This window comes from Barbatula barbatula (genome assembly GCF_947034865.1).
Source record: "Barbatula barbatula genome assembly, chromosome: 10".
NCBI lineage: Eukaryota > Metazoa > Chordata > Actinopteri > Cypriniformes > Nemacheilidae > Barbatula > Barbatula barbatula.
In genome coordinates this window covers 16,823,879-16,838,762 of record NC_136773.1, presented here as the reverse complement: position 1 = coordinate 16,838,762, position 14,884 = coordinate 16,823,879, and the positions used below count along the sequence as shown (strand labels likewise).

At 39.1% G+C, this 14,884-nt stretch overlaps 1 protein-coding gene across 1 annotated transcript in view; it reads right to left on the bottom strand.

The window, feature by feature from the left end:
• igf1ra (insulin-like growth factor 1a receptor) overlaps nucleotides 1–14,884 on the bottom strand; it is a 76,374-nt gene that overhangs the window by 50,900 nt on the left and 10,590 nt on the right. The gene's annotated exons all lie outside the window — the stretch shown is intronic.

Genomic DNA, 14,884 nt, shown 5'->3' with positions numbered 1-14,884 from the left:
ATAAAGGTCTGAAAAATGTCACGAGGTTTTTAATTCCTGCCAAGTATAGCACAGAGTCAATGGGGATCAAATATAATTTTTGTCTAAAAAAAGAGAAAGAATGAAGTAACGAAAAAGAACTAAAGAAGAACAATAATTTATTACCTAAATAATAACTCCTATTCACCATAAAACCCACAATTTCCTTTAAATAATTTCTAACTAAAAAAACTGGTCACACTTCAGTATAGGGGGCAATTCCCTCTATTAACAAACCATTAACTATTACTTTTCCCCCAATAAACTCTCAATTTGTTTGTTGCTTATTAATTGTAAGTAAGCTAGTTGTAAGGTTTAGGTATTGGGTTGGATTAGGGATATAGAGTATGGTCATGCAGAATATGTGCTTTATAAGTACTAATAAACAGCCAATATGTCAATAATAGGCATGCTAATAACAACTAGATAATAGTGAGAACTGCCCTCTATAGTGAAGTGCTACCAAAAACGTATTAAAATAGAACCATCTCTTATCTGTCAGGGTTATTTGCAGTCCTTCAGAAGATACTGAAGCAATAAATGACAACTAGAGGTTAAGATGGCTCATTTGATCGCAAAGAGTGACCACTTAACTTCACAGCAACAATCAATCAGTTATCAACAAGACATTTCCATCAAACCACACGACGGCACTGATTCACAAAGCACTTGAAGAAAAGTGGTGTAAAACAACAACAGAAGGGAGGAATACCATTGGGAACTTCACTTGTTTTTCCTGGACGAGGTGATGCGAACTCAATTAGAAGATTTCCAATCCCATCATGTGATACCGAAAAAAAACAAATAATGAATGCCTTGTTTTTAAAAAAGGTGATTTGTAGCAACAAAGGAACCTTGAAGTAAATGGGTTTTGAATGACGTTTAGCAACTTTCGGCCATGGAACAGAATTTGAATTTCTGCAAATGAGCAAAGATGTCATAGGGCATAGTGGCGTTCTACCATCTGATATGGTTAGTTACTGAAGTTGAGCAAAAATGCCTATTGCTAACCAACATTCAGCGATTTATCTGCTGTCATTGTCAACCGTCCTGAATGTTTCAGGCGCCTTGAAAATGCTTCTTTTGTACAACTTTTTATTTGCTAAATGTGACCCTGGATCACAAAATCAGTCACAAGTAACACAGGACCATTTTAGGTAAAAGCCAAAAATACATTATATGGGTTGAAATGATAGATTTTTCTTTTATGCCAAAAATCATTAGGACATTAAGTAAAGATCATGTTCCATGAAGATATTTTGTCAATTTCCTACCCTAAATATATAAAGACTATATTTTTGAGAGTGGATGGCCTGATACATTGCCTCTGATTAACAACTTCAAAAGGCAATTTTCTCAATATTTAGATTTTTTCGCACTCTCAAATTCCAGAGTTGTAAACGGTTAAGGTTAGTGTTTATTGTCATATCCTAAGAACCCATACATCAGTAGAAAGCTTTATTGTTCAGCTTTCAGATTATTTACAAATCTAAATTTTGATTCACCCATAAGCCAAGTTTTGTTGTCCAGGGTCACAAATAGAAGTAGAAAAACAGTGATCTAATGTTCATTCATCTCATTAGTAAAGAGTGCTTTGATCGAGCTTCAAAGCTCAGAATCTAACACACTTCAGGGATTTCGATCTAAATAAACCACCTATTCATCTCCACTTTATACATGACTGGGACTGAGCATCCGTGTTTTACTGCTGAGCAAAACATTGTAGTCTAACAAAACTGTCTTCAGGTTTAAAAAGGATCAGTGTGGCACACCAAATCAGAGAGTACAGGCAGGAACCAGGAAACAAAAGAGACAGATAAACCAGAGATCAAACAAAAGGCAAATGAGGTTCTAAATGAATATGCCCCTTATTTAGAATTCTTGCAGGAGGTCCTGCTCGGAGGCGCGAGGCAACACCAGCACGTATCAGCCCCATGATCCCCAGCGAGAAATGGCTCCGGTCTCGAGGATGCCCGCAGTCCATCAAGGAGACAGATGCCAAGCAATTAAATGAAAACTTGCTCGTTCAACAGACACGGTCTGGAAGCGTTTTTATAACCTGGAAACTATTTAGAAAATGTTTGATGGTTTTGGATGCTGACAAGAAAACAAAAGGCTCCATTGTAAAAAAAAGAGAGAGGGAGCATGTTTTCTTCGCTGATCAACTCTACAAGCCAAGGAGCAGGGCGACAAACCCAATAGCTGTCACAGTCTCTTTCATCTTGTTCCCAGACCAGCTTGGGGGGGGGGGATGTCTGATGAAACTGTCACTCTTACTGGCTGCTCCATCGTAGTAAATATGCCAAGCTTGTGATTCTGACAATACAAACACCATTTCAGTACAACTCCAGGAAGCTTCAAGACAAAATAAGAAGTTTTTGGGAAGCCAAATATGGTCCAAACCATCAGAGATTCCTTTGTCGGGTGTGTCACAAAAATGATGAACATACATATCATCTCCTTTACAGACAGCAGAATACCAGGCCTACAATTACAGACATGGAGAGCCAAGGAAGACTCTTTGTACCCGGTTACCCATTTAGTTTAGAGATGTATTTCTGCTCTGCTTCCTTATCTATTGCACATTTTGACTAAAATATAAAAACAAACTTGCTTATCGTTGCTGCCCTTCTGAAACCTTGCATGTCCAGCAACACATCGAGATCTTATCAAGATATATTTAGAATATACTGGATACTGTAAATGCACACTAAAACTTTTAAGGAAAAAGTAAATGGAATCCTCGGGTAAGTTTTGCTTTTAATACTGCATACAAAGTTCCCATATTTTCTGGTTGTAGTGAAATAAAGAGAAATAATAATGATTTATGGTGAGTTATACCACTGTACATGAACTCCTCCACTTTGTCTTTTTATCAGCGCATCCAAGCCACCATTTCTATCTTCCATCCTTCTTTTCTCATCTTTTCTCTTATCTAACTCTGGGGTCCTCAAGCGGCTCTCCTTTCTGCCGGGACGTGACCCGCCTAGTTAGCTATCACTTCATAAATCACATGCGGTGTCTAAGAACGCTGTGGCACTGGCTAACTCCTGTTCCCTCTCTGAAAGGACAGATTCCTCCAACTGATCATGAAAGGCCAAAACATGCTTGCATGCAGCACTAACCAACACCCGTGGATTAAAAAAAAGGTAGTCTGTGAGTGTCTGTTTCCATGGCTGCAGCCGAGAGTGCGTTTGCGGGAGCACGTACATACATGCGAAGCAGATCGAGGGAGGAGACCTTTGCTGAGATGTTTCCATACAAACCCAAAGCACAAAAACGTGCCGGTGTGTCGCTCTTTCCAGACAGTGATGCAGAGCCAGAAAGAACACAAGTTATTCATTTCTTATGAAGCCTTTTGTTTACAAAAGTGGGGGGCAGGAGATGCGAAAGATTTTCAGATTTTTCCAGAAAGTTTAATGTGCTTAACAAAACTTTTCCTAAGCATGTTCTAATCCTGAACTTAAAGTGGAGCACGGACCCGTCTCAATAGCATCCCAGGAGGTCTGAAATATTTTCAGCGCATAAGCAGGTATGGCTGGTAAAGTTTTATAGTTCATTAAAACATTGTCAAGTGTATCACATGTTAGTAAAACTTCAAGGGCATTCCAAACCAGAGCATTACCAGACCCCTAATAGAGGTTGGATGAGTCTTTTCAAGCCCAGGCGGCCACCTAGGGCACACAAGTAAAAGCAATGCTATGGTCATAATAACCGTAACTCAACTCTTTATTTGTCTAGATCCAAAGACGATGAAGGGAAAAAGACAGAGCAAGGAAGAGAATAAGAAAGAGAAAGAGATCATGGGGAGGATCATTTTATTCCGCATTCCTCACATCTACTTCCCGGGTGACTGGTGAATTTAGTCAAGGTTTAAAATTGACACGCAGATGCACATATTACATAAATTGTCCTAATAGCTTAGTAGTAGTAGTTATTCTTGCCAAGGAACACCAAGAATACAAAGTACTAATGTCTGTTCCCATAAAACAACACAAGGTGGGAACAATTAAAAATGGGCAATTCCATGCAAAATGTCAACATTAAGGTGAAAGACTCATTCTGAAAAGTCGGATGTCAATATTTGGTGGCCAATGTGAAGTTCTTAAATCTTGTTACGTGTTTTTAAAGTAGTTTTTCATTGTCATGTAGGTAAAATTTACGTTATTTGTTATTGTTGTTTTAGTCAATCAACACTTCAACATCCATGAGTCATAAAACAGCCTAAAAAACAGTTTGGCTTCTGCTTCTTGAATTGTGGTATGGCAGAAGCAGTGCAAATGTTACACTCAGAAGAGCATTACCTTTTCTATTCGGGTATATGATATAAATCAATTGGGCTGGTGTCACACTGGGTTGCTTTGCAAATTGCACAGCGGAAAGTCTTATCCACATCCTCTGAAGTCTAACACCTGTTTTTTGATTCACCGTCTTGTCATTTCCTCCGTTCCTTTTATCCTTTATTTTTCTTCTCCTTTGCTGGAGGGTATTTAAAGTCACAGTTTAACCAAAAATGAAAATGTTGTCTTCATTTACTCACCCTCATGTAATTGTATACCTGTATAAATGACTTTGTTCTGATGAACACAAAAGAAGATATTTTGAAGAATGTTAGTCATTTTAAGTTCCGGGACATCATTGACTACCATTGTAGGAGTGCCCCAGAACTGTTTGTTTTCCTAAATCTGTTGCGTATCTGATGTGAACAAGCAGAGGAAACAGCTGAGGGCAAAAGGTCAGCGAGGGGCATAATCTAATAATCAACTTGCAACATTCGCGCATTTACGTGGGAACAGCATGGTCAACAGGGAACCAATCACCTTCTTCTAATCACTGTGATGTAAACAAAATTAGTCACTCGTTTTTCCTGTCATATGAGAAAGCCACACGGGTAAATATATACTAGAGAAAAACACGTTCAACGCTTCAAATGAATGGCTTGCGTATGCCGAGCAGAAACATCAAGTCACAATGTTGAAGCACTGCAGAACAAAGCCGACTCTGTATCCCGCACTACAGGCACGTACTCTCGCAGTCTACACAGTCAGAGCACGGGGACCCACATCTGGGGCTGGGCTTTTGATGGGAATTACGGGAATTTTTGTATAAACACTCCCATTTGGCATTCCATAACGGCTGCCACTTCTGGCGTCATCGATGCCATTTAGAGGAAGCGTCTGCTAAAAGGTAAACCACTGTGTGTGAGAGTACATGGTTGCGGGAGAAAGGAATAGCTTGGAGGAGGGAAAGACAAACAAAATCATGCAGACCACAAAGCTAGAATGCTTTTTAAGGAAATGAGGTATCCGTGCTTCTTATGAAGACGACGTCTACTCAACTTAACCTGTGCCAGGGTTCTTTTTGTCCACAGTTTCAAAACAAGTTGAAATAGAAATGTGATTGAGTTGTAATTTGCCCTCCAGTGTCAAAGAATGATGTGCATATGAGTTTGGTACCTAAACAGGGCTGCAAGCTGCAAAAGAACAAGAATGCAAGCTGCCAAAAGGTTGTGAATATTGCTTCATGAACTTTATTGGTGTAGAGATAGTTTAATCAATATTTTGAGGTCCCTACTGATACAGTCCTGTGTGATCCTAAAAATGGATGTGAGAACGACATCATAAAGCTGAGGTAACATTGTTTTCCCAAAGTTGATTTATGGGTAAACTGCTTGATAGACCTCCCGAAGGGCAGCATCTGTGACATAACTCAACAAAACAGTACAGCTTTGCACAATTAGTTCCATTATTTTCACTTCCGCTCCTTTGCTTTTGGGCAATTTCTTTAGATTCCACCAGCACGAATGATTTGTCTTAATATTGGAGCAGATTTTTTGCTAGATGGCTAGATTGTAGATGGTGTTCTTAAACCCCCACAAGATGTGTTTGTGCGTTCAACAACTGCTAGACATAGCACAGAGAAATGGAACAACATGTGTCAAGATGCAAATGTAAAGGTTTTTAACTTTTACAGTCGGAAATGTGGTCCTCATGCGTGCAAGACGCAGGAAAAACAAAGATGCATCAGAACGGTCAAAACGTCCATGTAGTATGTTTCCCTTAAAAAAACGATAGAGACACACGCTAGAATGTGCTTTGGGTTATTATACTTAAGATGACCATTTAATCATCATTATCAAGTAATTCATTTGATTCAAATAAAAACTAAGGCTGTGAGAGACCCAAGAACAGTTAAGTCCAAGCTAAACCTTTAGCTTTATGTAAAAGGATGAGCAATTAACAATCATTTACACGTAAAGAGATAACTAAAATGCAGAGGGGCCCGGATAAATCTTATTCAATAGGTAACCTAAACCAGAAAAGATTTAAACTTTCACCCAAAAGTCTTCTATTATTTACTCATGCAATTTCGTACATCTTTGACTTTCTTCTGTAGAAAATCGTTGGTAACCAAACATCATTTGATCCTACTTTCTCATCCTTCCATTGTATGGACGAAACCACGAAGACATTTCTCAAAAAATCTTGAATGAGAATAATACACAGGCTTTAAACAACATGATGGTGAATAATGATGACTATTTTAGGGGTAAATTATCCCACAGCCTCATTTATGTTTGCTTCACAATAAATATGGCTTCTACACTTCTGGACATTCTCCCAAACTTGCAGATGAATGACATTCTGTTATTCCAAGGCACACATCGATTTGGCCCAGAGATTTTAGATCACCGATCATCTCAAATAAAATAAATCCCAGCCAATGGCAGAAAGATTCTCATGCGATCATTCCTTCCAGGCCTTCAACATTAATCACCTTCAACATTAATCACCCTGTAAATCATAGAGGAGTATATGAATGAAAGAAAACCGCACAGGCCGCAGACATGGAGAAATTTTCCCCACAATGCCTTTTTTCTTTCACTTGACCAAGCAGTGGATATAGCCGTGCTGTCGTGTACTCCAGAAATGTCTAAATTTATCTGACATAGTAAATGGCTGGAGTGTGTGTGCTGATAAAGGAGCGCAGCTGCGCCTTTCCTGACCTTTTAGTCGCGTGGTGGGGTTGTCCCAAGTTCGGCTCTCACTCTCCCATGGGAAAAAGACATCTTGGCCAAAACAGAGCTGTGGCTGACTGTCAACACTACATGCATGGCTTTCTTGATCTCTCAAGGCTAAGTTCAGCACATGAGTACGGGAATATCTGCACATTACAAACGCTCTCTGACGCGAGGAACCGCGTGTGCAAGCTCTCTTGCACAATGCACAATATTACATTAATATGTCATATTAATTTGCATCATAATTGGCAAACACCTAACTTATTGTCTAAGGAATCAGCTATCGCCGATATATAGCGATTGTATCGTCAATCGGAACAAACCTAGGAGCAGATATACAGTACATATTGATCTAAAAACTGCTTTTCATACATTTTTACATGATGCTAAAATATTTTATCTCAGTTTACAAGCAGAGACAACTTTCTCACAAAAGCAAGCATTATTGTCTGCTATTTTTATGAGTGGCCTGACGTCAACTAACCACACAGAGCATCACTATTTCTATTATTTAACCTTTATTTGAGGGGCTTAAACTTAGTAAAGTATGCAAGTATGCACCCAGAATTGCAAAGCACACACTCTTACTACAACAATTAAGAAAAATGAAGATTCTCTTATATTTACTCACTCCAATGCCATCCCAGTATATGACCTGCTTTTTATATCTAGCAGAACAAACAGGACACAACCAAATCAAATATACACAAATATCTTAAAGATTTCATTATGTATGTAAGATTAAAAAAGAACAAGAAGTGCTCCTGAAACAGGATGCACTTCAGTGTTTAGCTGCTAAATGGTCTATGTCTTCCGAAGAAAAACAATAAAAAAAAGGAAAAATGTATATTATTTTAATTATACTAAATAAGTGCTAAATGTAAATGATAAATACAAATGTCATTGGTTCTTGTGACTAGTTGTCATGTGATATTTCTCCAAGACTTGAAACCAATGAGAATATAAGTTTTCATTGTGTAATTTAACACTTTTTTATTTCAGTTTTGTTAAATAAGTTCAGAATATGAATAGTTTTCTGTCAAAAACCTGTGGTTTCACTTCAATACACATTTATTAACTCAATGCAGTCATTTGGATTACTTTTATGATGGACGGATGTGCTTTTTGGAACTTCAACATTTTGGGAGCTATATTTATATAAAGTGACTTTATCTTTTGAAAAGCTTTGTGTTCATCTGATATAGCATTAGGCCGAGTAAATAATGAGAGAATGTTTATTTTACTATGAATTATTTCTTTAAATGGATTCATGGTGCATCATTGCCAATGTAGAGAATACATCTGGGCTGTCATCCAATCATCAGGGATTTATGAGTTTAAGAGTTAAACAGAACTACTCTTTTGAGAGATATTTCAACCAGCTGAGAAACTTGGTTTTCCTTTGTAATTTTATGGCTGGCTGTATGTAAAGTACATCCCCATTTTTAAAACAGCCAACGTAACAAAAGCCCATTCGTTCACAAAATACTACACATCGGCAAAAATCATGAAAGATAAACAGATATACAGTCACAAACCAAATTAACCTAGCGACTAAACAACAGTATGGGACTCAAAAGTAAAACACGGCCCAACATAGTCTCAAGAACAAGATGTAATTTGTTCAGCTAGTCTTTGGCAAACCAGAAGTACAGGAGTCTTAATGCCACACTGGCTCTACTGGAGGCAGTTTGGTTCCACTGGAACTAATGTGAAAGACAGGTGGTACCAGACTTAAGTCATGATATGAGTTACTTCAGCCCAGCTCACGTATTTCTTCCTGTCAGCTGCTCTGCTCTCTCCATCAAGCCCTGTGCTCCACCTCCAAACCCTTTACGGGACACGAGCCCTTCATATCAGGAATAAAATCTCCATAACTCATCCTCCTGACATCGCTGGTCACACTACATCCATTAAAGGTGCCATCCATCACTAAAGCGACTGGCGGCGCATTTTCTGTATGCCATCAATTGGGTGGCCATCATCCATTCAGTTATCAATCAACCAACTCAATACATTGAATAATTCTAGATGGTTTCTTTAAGAGACAATTGTACATTATAATCATAAATGCGACCTCGCTTGTTAAAACCCAGGTCAAAGTCATTTTTGTGATTTGATGTTTCCTACTTAATTTAAAAAACATTTTGTGCAAATCTTGAAATATTTAATACTGACTGGAAATCACAGTGAAATGTTGTATGAAAACGAACTTTGATACTATAAAGCAACTCGTCTCTACAGCAAACGTTGGCTCCACTCCTCCATTCAAAGACCATAAACAGTGAGTGTTCAGACCGACAGTGTCACGCTATGCCAGCTCTGCCAACTTGCATAGAAAACGCCCGTGGCGGCGGTGTGAGAGCATTCCTCATTCCTGCCATGTAACCTGGACTGAGAAGAATCTGACATGTTGAGGACATGCCAGCACCCCTGAGCTCTCCAACAGGAAAGCGTAGTATTCGTGCTGATTTTTATGAATGAGCGTCGAGAGCGGAGGATGAATCACGACTTCTGTTCAGCATTAGCCAGAAGGCAGCAGCCGGATCTACACACATATACGCACATTCATGCCTCCAGTCCCTGCCCACCTCATTCAATGCTACCAGACACGGTTCATAGAAACACAAAGAAACGTGTAGGGGTGGAAATATATATATATATATATATATTTTTAAAGGTATTGTATTTATCATTGAAATTATAATTGTCGTTTTTATTCTTAGAACAACTGATCACAAATCTCCAGAATTCTGAATAAAAATTTTTATTTTTTTAATTAAAATTTCTTTACATAAACATTAACTGGGAATGATACTGTAATGACTGCACAACACATATAAATGACGAATAAAGGCAAAACTGTTTCTTAATGTTTTTATATTCCAGAATACTCAGCAACATTAGAGCTATCCAAACAATGTCTCCTACATGTTTGACAGTTTATAAAATTAGACCCACGTCTATGTACATAAGCCTGTAAAGTAAGGAATCTCATGAATGTATGGGTGGTAGCTTTATTAATGTAAACCTGCCTGAATCGCTTTGAAGCAAACATCTCAGTTTTTATGTCGCCCATCCACTGGCAATTTCCTCCACAGTCTTGTGAAGCCCAGTAAAACCAATTGAGAAGGAAAAGCACTTGCAACTGACCTGATTTGGTAATCTTGCCTGAGGAATTCAGCTCAGATGGACCTTTTGAAACAACCACTGATCACATTACTGGAGGTAAAAAGAAAAGCGAGTCTATGGCGGAGTACACAACTCACACTAGTAGCTAAGAATGGGTTTTAATGGTCAACTACTATGTAGTGCATGGGCTTTACATCTAGTATCCATGTAGGATATTGGACGGGTAAAACCTGCTTGTTTGTTTATGCATTCAGTTACTTAGAAATAAAAGTATATCCATATTTGGATATGATACAAATTATTAAGCAAATAAGTGTTTGCAAAACTTCTGGAGATAGACCAGGAAGAAGTCTTCTTAGCTTTCCTGATGAAGTGCTTTAAGAAACATTACAAGTGGAGAGACTACCACGCATATCAGGGCTAAGGATTACTCACACAGCATACAGAGACAACCTACTAAACTCATTCGAGAGCAAGCAATACAGAAAACAGATCATGAGAACCCATCTAAACTTAAAGAACACAAAACCAGCTTCACACATCACCCATCATTCATCTCAGGTATGTTTTAAAAAGCAGAAGGAGGGAACCGGTTGGCAGTCAGAGACCAAAAAGCTTATCTGTGCTTTATACAATAAAATTACAATCTCTGTATTATGTGGCCCAGCTAAAGAATGTGAACAATGCCAGCTATACGAGCCATACAGGATTAGAGTAGGTTTGATCGGAAAATCAGCTAGCCTTCGAGGCAACAACAAGAGTTTGTTTTGATGTTTGCGCTCGTATAGCTTCCCCTGAGGCCTGGGGTCTAAAACCCACTCCGGACCCTGTTATCCAACAATCCTTTCCCCCTCCTGTTGGGGGGCAGGTCTGTATGCGTTTTTAGGGGGTGGGTGGGTAGACACACTTGTCTGGAACAGAGTGACCTGAGGGGCCTCTTCAAACCAGGCAACGGAGTAGTGCAGTAACAAAATGCACACGCGCCGTACACACAAAAACACGCAATGTCAGCAATCGGTGGGGCCAGGAGTGTAAGTAGGGAGGAGAGCTATGTAATGGCTAAAGTTGTTAACAGCTTGCGATAAGACAAGAGAGAGACCAGGAAATAGTAAAACTGTTGAGAGGGGCCATAAAGAAAAAAACAACAGACAAAATAAGCAGGACGGGAGGAGAGGTTGGCAGGCAGAAGGGAGGGGTGACGCTTTGCTCCCCCTCACGGAGGCAGTAGTGGGAGTCTTGTTTTTGTCCTTATATACTTGACACTTCTGTTACATTTTCCCTCAGCACTTTGCATCATATGGACTCCAAGTGTTCGTTAGATACCATGATGGCAGAATAAAAATTTTGTATGAACTAAACTAGGTAGGTACTGAGCACCTTAGTTATCGTTATCGGCCAAAACCAATATCGCTCGATTTCTAATATGAATACGTTTATTTTTCAATGAAATCACCATCCCCTTCTTTATCAACTGAGTTAGATTATCTGATGTCTAGGCAGGTCGGCAAACTCCTGGCAGGTCCAAGCAGAATGAAGACAAACAACATTGCGAAGGGAAATTGCATTGGAAAGTCCACACGCTCAAGACACATTAACACACAGACCGCGACGGTATCAAACGCATGCAAGAACACGCAAGGAATGCTTTAATAGTCCTACGTTTCCGGAAAACAATACCGTTGCTGTGAACCCCCCGACTCACAACACAGATGCGGTCTCGCTCTGAGACGCACACACGCGGAAGCTCATCGCGGATTGGATGCTGAAGGCAACTCTTGGTGCAGTAATTAGAGAGAGAGGACTGATCCAAATTGACAACAAAACCACTGTATGCCCTTGACATCTGTGTGGAAGAAAAACAAGGCACTTACTCTGAGGAGGGTGGAGAAGACTGTCCTACACACGAAGTCCGACAGGCTGCAATGAGTCCAGCGGACATCAAGCCGACAATAAGTCCAGTTCATTGCATTTTAGGTTGTTCAGACACTTCGGGCAAACCGGTTTCTCATAAGTTCTCCCAGAAGTTGCACATAAAACAATCCAAGTTTTCTTTTCTGAGCTTAAATAAATGTTTACTTAAAATAAAATAAATTCTTTAATAATTTATTCGCCCTCATGTCATTCTAAACTGGTATGACTTTCTTTCTTCTGTAGAACACAAAGCAGATATTTTGAGAAAATGATCCCTTATAGACTTCCTTATTATGGACACAAAAACATTTCTAAAAATATCTTCTTTCGTGTTCCACAGAAAAAAAACAGTTATATCAGGTTGATGTTGAATTTTGAATAAATGGAATCAATTTTAATTTTCAGGTGAACTATTCCTACAGATACTTCTGTTTAACATTATGTTTAATAAAGTTATAGATTGTGTCAAACCGGCATTATTTGTATAAAACACAATCCACCCAAAGACATTTACAAATTGGTTCAACATTTTGCTCACCTTAATCAGCTTTGATCACTGACCTTCTTAAATGGACGAGCAAGCCATTTGACCTCAGTAATGAAATAAAAGTGGCCTCTATTTAACAGGTAGTTGAAAATAAGGGGATGAACATGAAAGTTGTTTCAGCAGCGAAGCGATTTTGATGAAAGATCACAAAGACAAACCTTTTTTGACTAACGTGTACCAATTGTGCACAACAAAAACAAGAAAGTGAAACAGGGTGAAATTTCCTTTCATGTCGACCGTAAGTGCATTTCAAATGACCTTGACATGTGCCTCAGCCTCAACATGAGAAAACAAGTCTCCAGCTGTCTATCCTCACCAATACCTTTCATCATGTGCCATCTTTCTCACCAATGTTCGTGAGTCACAAACACAGCACTCTGTCGATAGGCTAGTAAAGCGTAGGGAAATGCCGGGGGTGTGATTTTCATAGACAAATTGTACAATCTTTTTGAAGTTGCATGTGGAAACGCAGACAGGAAGTGCACACAATTGGACAGGTGGCAGTTCACTGTTCATTCCAGTAAGATCACAGATCAATCAGCTGGACCATTAGCTCGGTCCTTTCTGCTACGACTACCAGCCCTCATCTTTGTTCAGGTGTATGAGCCTTGGATACAGGTGACTCACACCGCCCCCACCTCTGCAAAGGCGAAAACAGCATTCAGACACAAGATTACCATACTGAACAGGTGTGCAGGGGAGCAAGTGCTGACACGAAGTGGGCGGTACAGCCGGAAAGAGACTGTATCAGCAGGGGCACTCGCTTGGAAAGTTACTCGTTGCCACGGATCAAATCCCCCGGCAGGAAACGCGGCGGCAGACACAGCGTGTCACCTCCATACATTTGCAAACGTGTCCGCTACATTATTGTTTGATTCAGAGAACTCTAACAGCAACAATAAACAATCCAGCCGGAACTGAACGCGTTTCTAAGGAGGGTTGATTTCCTTTGTTTGTTTTCAGGCAGTTCTGTGACTGCCTCTCCGGGCCTGGGACATGCACGTTGCGCAGGTCTCCTGAAGGCCAGGGGTGGGAGAGTACTGCTTCATTATGCTTTCCCACCATTCTTGTGTGCTTGGGAGAGGAAGAGCCTTGAAGCAAACATTCATAAGCGATCGTCAACTTTCCCAGGCATTCTAAGATGTAAGGGATATGCAACCCATCTAAAACAGCAGGCTTTGGCCATCTAAGTAGCACAGAGAAACCTGACCATGGAAGTACACTTTGAGGCCGAAGGGAGTAACCCCACCCAACATTCCCTACAATAAATACATCTATACTTTACAATAGTGCTCTGAACCGGCCACACAATTGAAAGCATGTGAAATAAGCGGTCAACATTGTCTGGGTTTTTTGAAGGCTCATAATGAAAGCAAATATGGTGTTTACTAGGGTACACAGTTTTAAAGAACAATGCAATATGCGATAACTTGCTAAACAATGCGATATACAATATACAATATAATAATGCTTGTAAAATATATTTCAAAACTACTGTTCATTAAATAAAAAGCACATTACAGTTGTGCTGGTTTTCAGAATTCCGTATTACCGTATTAATTAATGTGCACAATATTCTTACCGTGGGCGATTTAAAATACTGTAATAAATTCTGTAAAACATTAGAATTGTTTTATATGTGTCCTCCCATAATTGTTGACATTTCTTAAAATCACAGTATCTTACACAGTAAGTAGAAAACTTGCATATTTAGCAGACTATAAATTTATATATAATTACATTATAAATATATTATATTTCTGAAGAATTTCTGAAAATGGGATATTGGCACATGACTAATGCACATTCGCGTTATTCTGGTCATTTCAACATACCTTCCAGCCCTTGTTTTCACATTATTAAATTGTGCAATTAACGTGCAAATTTCTGTACATTAAAAAAAAACAAAGTCTGTCCAAAAAATCTGTCTATTCGTTAAATAACTACAAATTCAAAACAAACAACAGACTCAGACAGTTGAACATAGACAAGCCAGTTTAGCAGTGCAATACAAACAAAACGTTCAGAAGTGCAACAAAACATTCTCAAGTATACCCTATGAATAAAGATCATCATTTCTCTTCACTGTTTTTCTCTGTGCAGCTCCTAAAAGAACATCAGCTCAGGTCACAGAAGGGCTTGTTTTCTTTTCAGTGAAGTGAGACCTTCCATCCTCAACTAATGTCAAAGCTTTTAATGAATTGGTAGACGGTCTAGTCATAACTCTCCCAACAAAACATAGATTACACTTAACC